Source organism: Teleopsis dalmanni, unplaced genomic scaffold (assembly GCF_002237135.1).
Source record: "Teleopsis dalmanni isolate 2A unplaced genomic scaffold, ASM223713v2 unscaffolded_contig_1821, whole genome shotgun sequence".
Lineage (NCBI taxonomy): Eukaryota > Metazoa > Arthropoda > Insecta > Diptera > Diopsidae > Teleopsis > Teleopsis dalmanni.
In genome coordinates this window covers 1-8,273 of record NW_024033203.1, presented here as the reverse complement: position 1 = coordinate 8,273, position 8,273 = coordinate 1, and the positions used below count along the sequence as shown (strand labels likewise).

Below are 8,273 nucleotides of genomic sequence, written 5' to 3'. Positions count from 1 at the left end.
CGTGTCGTATACGCTATGCACGTAAGCTCAAGTTTTGTTCAGTTCCATATAAAATGTACAATAGGCATGCATGCGAGTGCGAGTGCAAGTGTGAGTACGAGTGCCAGCGTGAATGAAAACCTTAAATGATAGAAAACTTTTCAAGTAAAATTACTAATTAAGAAGCTTTGCTTATATTCCTTGTCCTTATTGAATAAAATTTAATAAAACAACAATCTATTGATTGCGCCTATTTATTAGCACTAGCACTAGCACTAGCACTAGCACTAGCACTAGCACTAGCATTCATATGTTAAATTTTTTAATAAAAATATAAGTATGTATAATAATTTTATTCTTCCTTAAAGATTAAGTTAAAGTTAAAGTTAATGTTACAGGCAATAGTACTACATAATTAAGCATGTAAAATACAAACACGGATATGTTCAATAACAGTTTTAGTTTAATTTTTCTATTCTGTTCATATTAACTTCACTAGAGAAGAAGAAAAAAGAAACTTTTCTATTTTATTTAAATTGAAATGAAAAATAAAATAAAATAGCTTTGGAAATAGCTTTAGAGTATTTTCTATTTTCCATTTTCCATTTTCCATATTATATATAGTACGTAGTAACTAGTACGTATAAGAATAAGAATAAGAATAAGAATAAGAATAAGATTAAAATACTGGTAGATGTAGATTTTTTGAAACGCTTTCTTTGCCAACGACCATACCACGTTGAATACATCGGTTCTCGTCCGATCACCGAAATTAAGCAGCGTCGGGCGCGGTTAGTACTTAGATGGGGGACCGCTTGGGAACACCGCGTGTTGTTGGCTCCACAACACTTTTTTACTTTTTTCCTTTTTTTTGCGGTTTTAATTTTTTTTTATTTTATTTTGTTACTAATAATATTTTTCTTTATATCACATATCTATTATTTATTTATATAAAATGCAATTATTTAACTAATTTCTGCTGTATACGTATATTCGCATCATTTTTAATTTTGAAATTGTAATCGTGTCGTATACGAAATGCACGTAAGCTCAAGTTTTGTTCAGTTCCATATAAAATGTACAATAGGCATGCATGCGAGTGCGAGTGCAAGTGTGAGTACGAGTGCCAGCGTGAATGAAAACCTTAAATGATAGAAAACTTTTCAAGTAAAATTACTAATTAAGAAGCTTTGCTTATATTCCTTGTCCTTATTGAATAAAATTTAATAAAACAACAATCTATTGATTGCGCCTATTTATTAGCACTAGCACTAGCACTAGCACTAGCACTAGCACTAGCACTAGCACTAGCACTAGCACTAGCAATAGCACTAGCACTAGCACTAGCACTAGCACTAGCACTAGCACTAGCACTAGCACTAGCACTAGCTCTAGCACTAGCAGTAGCACTAGCAGTAGCACTAGCACTAGCACTAGCAGTAGCACTAGCATTCATATGTTAAATTTTTTAATAAAAATATAAGTATGTATAATAATTTTATTCTTCCTTAAAGATAAAATTAAAGTTAAAGTTAATATTGAAGTTAATATTACAGGCAATAGTACTACATAATTAAGCATGTAAAATACAAACACGGATATGTTCAATAACAGTTTTAGTTTAATTTTTCTATTCTGTTCATATTAACTTCACTAGAGAAGAAGAAAAAAGAAACTTTTCTATTTTATTTTATTTAAATTGAAATGAAAAATAAAATAAAATAGCTTTGAAAATAGTTTTAGAGTATTTTCTATTTTCTATTTTCTATTTTCCATTTTCCATTTTCCATATTATATATAGTACGTAGTAAGTAGTACGAATAAGAATAAGAATAAGAATAAGAATAAGAATAAGATTAAAATACTGGTAGATGTAGATTTTTTGAAACACTTTCTTTGCAACGATCATACCACGTTGAATACATCGGTTTTCGTCCGCTCACTGAAATTAAGCAGCGTCGGGCGCGGTTAGTACTTAGATGGGGGACCGCTTGGGAACACCGCGTGTTGTTGGCTTCACAACACTTTTTTACTTTTTTACTTTTTTCCTTTTTTTTCCGGTTTTAATTTTTTTTATATTATTTTGTAAATAATAATATTTTTTTTTATACACCTATCTATTATTTATTTATGTAAAACGCAATTATTTAACTAATTTCTGCTGTATACGTGTACTCGCATCATTTTTAATTTTGAATTTTGAATTTTGAATTTTGAAAATCGTAATCGTGTCGTATACGCAATGCACCGTAAGCACAAGTTTTGTTCAGTTCCATATAAAATGTACAATAGGCATGTATGCGAGTGTGAGTGCGAGTGCAAGTGTGAGTACGAGTGCCAGCGTAAATGAAAACCTTAAATGTTAGAAAACTTTTCAAGTAAAATTACTATTTAAGAAGCTTTGCTTATATTCCTTGTCTTCATTGTATAAAATTTAATAAAACAACAATCTATTGATTGCGCCTATTTATTAGCACTAGCACCAGCACTAGCACTAGCACTAGCAGTAGCACTAGCATTCATATGTTAAATTTTTTAATAAAAATATAAGTATATATAATAATTTTATTCTTCCTTAAAGATAAAATTAAAGTTAAAGTTAATATTGAAGTTAATATTACAGGCAATAGTACTACATAATTAAGCATGTAAAATACAAACACGGATATGTTCAATAACAGTTTTAGTTTAATTTTTCTATTCTGTTCATATTAACTTCACTAGAGAAGAAGAAAAAAGAAACTTTTCTATTTTATTTTAAATTGAAATGAAAAATAAAATAAAATAGCTTTGGAAATAGCTTTAGAGTATTTTCTATTTTCCATTTTCCATTTTCCATATTATATATAGTACGTAGTAAGTAGTACGTATAAGAATAAGAATAAGAATAAGAATAAGAATAAGAATAAGAATAAGATTAAAATACTGGTAGATGTAGATTTTTTGAAACGCTTTCTTTGCCAACGACCATACCACGTTGAATACATCGGTTCTCGTCCGATCACCGAAATTAAGCAGCGTCGGGCGCGGTTAGTACTTAGATGGGGGACCGCTTGGGAACACCGCGTGTTGTTGGCTCCACAACACTTTTTTACTTTTTTCCTTTTTTTTGCGGTTTTAATTTTTTTTTATTTTATTTTGTTACTAATAATATTTTTCTTTATATCACATATCTATTATTTATTTATATAAAATGCAATTATTTAACTAATTTCTGCTGTATACGTATATTCGCATCATTTTTAATTTTGAAATTGTAATCGTGTCGTATACGAAATGCACGTAAGCTCAAGATTTGTTCAGTTCCATATAAAATGTACAATAGGCATGCATGCGAGTGCGAGTGCAAGTGTGAGTACGAGTGCCAGCGTGAATGAAAACCTTAAATGATAGAAAACTTTTCAAGTAAAATTACTAATTAAGAAGCTTTGCTTATATTCCTTGTCCTTATTGAATAAAATTTAATAAAACAACAATCTATTGATTGCGCCTATTTATTAGCACTAGCACTAGCACTAGCACTAGCACTAGCACTAGCACTAGCCCTAGCACTAGCACTAGCACTAGCACTAAGCACTAGCACTAGCACTAGCACTAGCACTAGCACTAGCACTAGCAGCTAGCAGCTAGCACTAGCACTAGCACTAGCAGTAGCACTAGCATTCATATGTTAAATTTTTTAATAAAAATATAAGTATGTATAATAATTTTATTCTTCCTTAAAGATTAAGTTAAAGTTAAAGTTAATATTACAGGCAATAGTACTACATAATTAAGCATGTAAAATACAAACACGGATATGTTCAATAACAGTTTTAGTTTAATTTTTCTATTCTGTTCATATTAACTTCACTAGAGAAGAAGAAAAAAGAAACTTTTCTATTTTATTTTATTTAAATTGAAATGAAAAATAAAATAAAATAGCTTTGGAAATAGCTTTAGAGTATTTTCTATTTTCCATTTTCCATTTTCCATATTATATATAGTACGTAGTAAGTAGTACGTATAAGAATAAGAATAAGAATAAGAATAAGAATAAGATTAAAATACTGGTAGATGTAGATTTTTTGAAACACTTTCTTTGCCAACGACCATACCACGTTGAATACATCGGTTCTCGTCCGATCACCGAAATTAAGCAGCGTCGGGCGCGGTTAGTACTTAGATGGGGACCGCTTGGGAACACCGCGTGTTGTTGGCTCCACAACACTTTTTTACTTTTTTCCTTTTTTTTGCGGTTTTAATTTTTTTTTATTTTATTTTGTTACTAATAATATTTTTCTTTATATCACATATCTATTATTTATTTATATAAAATGCAATTATTTAACTAATTTCTGCTGTATACGTATATTCGCATCATTTTTAATTTTGAAATTGTAATCGTGTCGTATACGAAATGCACGTAAGCTCAAGTTTTGTTCAGTTCCATATAAAATGTACAATAGGCATGCATGCGAGTGCGAGTGCAAGTGTGAGTACGAGTGCCAGCGTGAATGAAAACCTTAAATGATAGAAAACTTTTCAAGTAAAATTACTAATTAAGAAGCTTTGCTTATATTCCTTGTCCTTATTGAATAAAATTTAATAAAACAACAATCTATTGATTGCGCCTATTTATTAGCACTAGCACTAGCACTAGCACTAGCACTAGCACTAGCACTAGCACTAGCACTAGCACTAGCAATAGCACTAGCACTAGCAGTAGCACTAGCATTCATATGTTAAATTTTTTAATAAAATATAAGTATGTATAATAATTTTATTCTTCTTAAGATTAAGTTAAAGTTAAGTTAATGTTACAGGCAATAGTACTACATAATTAAGCATGTAAAATACAAACACGGATATGTTTCAATAACAGTTTTAGTTTAATTTTTCTATTCTTTCATATTAACTTCACTAGGAAGAAGAAAAAAGAAACTTTCTATTTTATTTAAATTGAAATGAAAAATAAAATAAAATAGCTTTGGAAATAGCTTTAGAGTATTTTCTATTTTCCATTTTCCATTTTCCATATTATATATAGTACGTAGTAACTAGTACGTATAAGAATAAGAATAAGAATAAGAATAAGAATAAGAATAAGATTAAAATACTGGTAGATGTAGATTTTTTGAAACGCTTTCTTTGCCAACGACCATACCACGTTGAATACATCGGTTCTCGTCCGATCACCGAAATTAAGCAGCGTCGGGCGCGGTTAGTACTTAGATGGGGGACCGCTTGGGAACACCGCGTGTTGTTGGCTCCACAACACTTTTTTCCTTTTTTTTGCGGTTTTAATTTTTTTTTATTTTATTTTGTTACTAATAATATTTTTCTTTATATCACATATCTATTATTTATTTATATAAAATGCAATTATTTAACTAATTTCTGCTGTATACGTATATTCGCATCATTTTTAATTTTGAAATTGTAATCGTGTCGTATACGAAATGCACGTAAGCTCAAGATTTGTTCAGTTCCATATAAAATGTACAATAGGCATGCATGCGAGTGCGAGTGCAAGTGTGAGTACGAGTGCCAGCGTGAATGAAAACCTTAAATGATAGAAAACTTTTCAAGTAAAATTACTAATTAAGAAGCTTTGCTTATATTCCTTGTCCTTATTGAATAAAATTTAATAAAACAACAATCTATTGATTGCGCCTATTTATTAGCACTAGCACTAGCACTAGCACTAGCACTAGCACTAGCACTAGCACTAGCACTAGCACTAGCACTAGCAATAGCACTAGCACTAGCACTAGCACTAGCACTAGCACTAGCACTAGCACTAGCACTAGCACTAGCACTAGCACTAGCACTAGCACTAGCAGTAGCACTAGCACTAGCACTAGCAGTAGCACTAGCATTCATATGTTAAATTTTTTAATAAAAATATAAGTATGTATAAAATTTTATTCTTCCTTAAAGATTAAGTTAAAGTTAAAGTTAATATTGAAGTTAATATTACAGGCAATAGTACTACATAATTAAGCATGTAAAATACAAACACGGATATGTTCAATAACAGTTTTAGTTTAATTTTCCTATTCTGTTAATATTAACTTCACTAGAGAAGAAGAAAAGAGGAAACTTTTCTATTTTTTTTTTTTTTAATTTAAATGAAATAAAATAAATAGCTTTGGAATTGCTTTAGTGTTTTCTATTTTCATTTTCCATTTTCATATAATTATAGTACGTGTAAGTAGTACGTAAAGAATAGGATAAATTAAATTGTAATTTGTTTTTGTAAGTTTTTTGAAAACTTTCTTTCAAGACATACCACGTTGAATACATCGGTTTTCGTCCGCTCACTGAAATTAAGCAGCGTCGGGCGCGGTTAGTACTTAGATGGGGGACCGCTTGGGAACACCGCGTGTTGTTGGCTTCACAACACTTTTTTACTTTTTTACTTTTTTCCTTTTTTTTCCGGTTTTAATTTTTTTTATATTATTTTGTAAATAATAATATTTTTTTTTATACACCTATCTATTATTTATTTATGTAAAACGCAATTATTTAACTAATTTCTGCTGTATACGTGTACTCGCATCATTTTTAATTTTGAATTTTGAATTTTGAATTTTGAAAATCGTAATCGTGTCGTATACGCAATGCACCGTAAGCACAAGTTTTGTTCAGTTCCATATAAAATGTACAATAGGCATGTATGCGAGTGTGAGTGCGAGTGCAAGTGTGAGTACGAGTGCCAGCGTAAATGAAAACCTTAAATGTTAGAAAACTTTTCAAGTAAAATTACTATTTAAGAAGCTTTGCTTATATTCCTTGTCTTCATTGTATAAAATTTAATAAAACAACAATCTATTGATTGCGCCTATTTATTAGCACTAGCACCAGCACTAGCACTAGCACTAGCAGTAGCACTAGCATTCATATGTTAAATTTTTTAATAAAAATATAAGTATATATAATAATTTTATTCTTCCTTAAAGATAAAATTAAAGTTAAAGTTAATATTGAAGTTAATATTACAGGCAATAGTACTACATAATTAAGCATGTAAAATACAAACACGGATATGTTCAATAACAGTTTTAGTTTAATTTTTCTATTCTGTTCATATTAACTTCACTAGAGAAGAAGAAAAAAGAAACTTTTCTATTTTATTTTATTTAAATTGAAATGAAAAATAAAATAAAATAGCTTTGGAAATAGCTTTAGAGTATTTTCTATTTTCCATTTTCCATTTTCCATATTATATATAGTACGTAGTAAGTAGTACGTATAAGAATAAGAATAAGATTAAGAATAAGAATACGGTAGATTTGGTAGATTTTTTTGAACACTTTCTTTGGCAAACGATCATACCACGTTGAATACATCGGTTTTCGTCCGCTCACTGAAATTAAGCAGCGTCGGGCGCGGTTAGTACTTAGATGGGGGACCGCTTGGGAACACCGCGTGTTGTTGGCTTCACAACACTTTTTTACTTTTTTACTTTTTTCCTTTTTTTTCCGGTTTTAATTTTTTTTATATTATTTTGTAAATAATAATATTTTTTTTTATACACCTATCTATTATTTATTTATGTAAAACGCAATTATTTAACTAATTTCTGCTGTATACGTGTACTCGCATCATTTTTAATTTTGAATTTTGAATTTTGAATTTTGAAAATCGTAATCGTGTCGTATACGCAATGCACCGTAAGCACAAGTTTTGTTCAGTTCCATATAAAATGTACAATAGGCATGTATGCGAGTGTGAGTGCGAGTGCAAGTGTGAGTACGAGTGCCAGCGTAAATGAAAACCTTAAATGTTAGAAAACTTTTCAAGTAAAATTACTATTTAAGAAGCTTTGCTTATATTCCTTGTCTTCATTGTATAAAATTTAATAAAACAACAATCTATTGATTGCGCCTATTTATTAGCACTAGCAGTAGCACTAGCATTCATATGTTAAATTTTTTAATAAAAATATAAGTATATATAATAATTTTATTCTTCCTTAAAGATAAAATTAAAGTTAAAGTTAATATTGAAGTTAATATTACAGGCAATAGTACTACATAATTAAGCATGTAAAATACAAACACGGATATGTTCAATAACAGTTTTAGTTTAATTTTTCTATTCTGTTCATATTAACTTCACTAGAGAAGAAGAAAAAAGAAACTTTTCTATTTTATTTTATTTAAATTGAAATGAAAAATAAAATAAAATAGCTTTGGAAATAGCTTTAGAGTATTTTCTATTTTCTATTTTCTATTTTCCATTTTCCATATTATATATAGTACGTAGTAAGTAGTACGTAGTAAGTAGTACGTATAAGAATAAGAATA

At 29.4% G+C, this 8,273-nt stretch overlaps 3 non-coding genes and 4 pseudogenes across 3 annotated transcripts; all 7 read left to right on the top strand.

The window, feature by feature from the left end:
• Nucleotides 1–700: 700 nt before the first annotated feature.
• On the top strand, nucleotides 701–819 carry LOC119664364. The gene has a single exon (XR_005251184.1). It is a non-coding gene; the product is annotated as a 5S ribosomal RNA (ribosomal RNA).
• Nucleotides 820–1,876: 1,057 nt separating this feature from the next.
• LOC119664361 lies at nucleotides 1,877–1,995 on the top strand (annotated as a pseudogene).
• Nucleotides 1,996–2,938: 943 nt separating this feature from the next.
• On the top strand, nucleotides 2,939–3,057 carry LOC119664363. The gene has a single exon (XR_005251183.1). It is a non-coding gene; the product is annotated as a 5S ribosomal RNA (ribosomal RNA).
• Nucleotides 3,058–4,062: 1,005 nt separating this feature from the next.
• On the top strand, nucleotides 4,063–4,180 carry LOC119664365 (annotated as a pseudogene).
• Nucleotides 4,181–5,111: 931 nt separating this feature from the next.
• On the top strand, nucleotides 5,112–5,230 carry LOC119664360. The gene has a single exon (XR_005251182.1). It is a non-coding gene; the product is annotated as a 5S ribosomal RNA (ribosomal RNA).
• A 1,011-nt stretch (nucleotides 5,231–6,241) lies between these two features.
• On the top strand, nucleotides 6,242–6,358 carry LOC119664362 (annotated as a pseudogene).
• Nucleotides 6,359–7,285: 927 nt separating this feature from the next.
• LOC119664366 lies at nucleotides 7,286–7,404 on the top strand (annotated as a pseudogene).
• Nucleotides 7,405–8,273: the final 869 nt, after the last annotated feature.